The sequence below is a fragment of the Ciona intestinalis genome, chromosome 10 (assembly GCF_000224145.3).
Source record: "Ciona intestinalis chromosome 10, KH, whole genome shotgun sequence".
NCBI classification, from domain to species: Eukaryota; Metazoa; Chordata; class Ascidiacea; order Phlebobranchia; family Cionidae; genus Ciona; species Ciona intestinalis.
The window spans coordinates 571,627-572,271 of NC_020175.2; positions in this window are offsets into that span (position 1 = coordinate 571,627).

The window sequence follows — 645 nt, forward strand, 5'->3', positions numbered from 1 at the left end:
TGTAGATGTAGTGATTTGCTGTGCCATGTTTTTTAAACGTTCGTACTATTAGGGTTAATTGGTTATGAATTATATACCAGGTCATACGCCGTGCCAAAGTGTTTAAACTGATAAAAATGTGGATTATTTTTTATTTCAATATGGTATTAAAAATACGATAAGGATTTTAGGATTTTATTTGCTAACACAGCCAACGATATTCATGTCACTCTACAGTACTGTGCATGTTACCACGTTTAAGTGGTTAAGTCTGAAAGGAAGTTTTATATAGTCTCGTAAAAACTTGTATATTTTATAGACGCTTACCTGCGTAGTAAAACTGGATACCAGCGACTTGTACAACAGCTTGAACATTGTTTGCTACTAACAAGTAAATACCAATGCCAAGAACTGCACCACCTGCAATCTGAATGTGGATATGGGATTAGAATATTGAAACGACACGTATAATACCTTTACTTTTTAATACAGTTAAAGAGACATACGAATGTCGTTTAAAAATAGCTGATTTATATATATGTTTATAAATTAGAACGAGTAGGCCTAAATAAATGAATGTGGTTTATAATTTGTTTTATGCAACCCGTGCGCGCTTACGACACGAGTTAGGAGTTACCACGTACGTAACTTTGAGAGTTATATGCT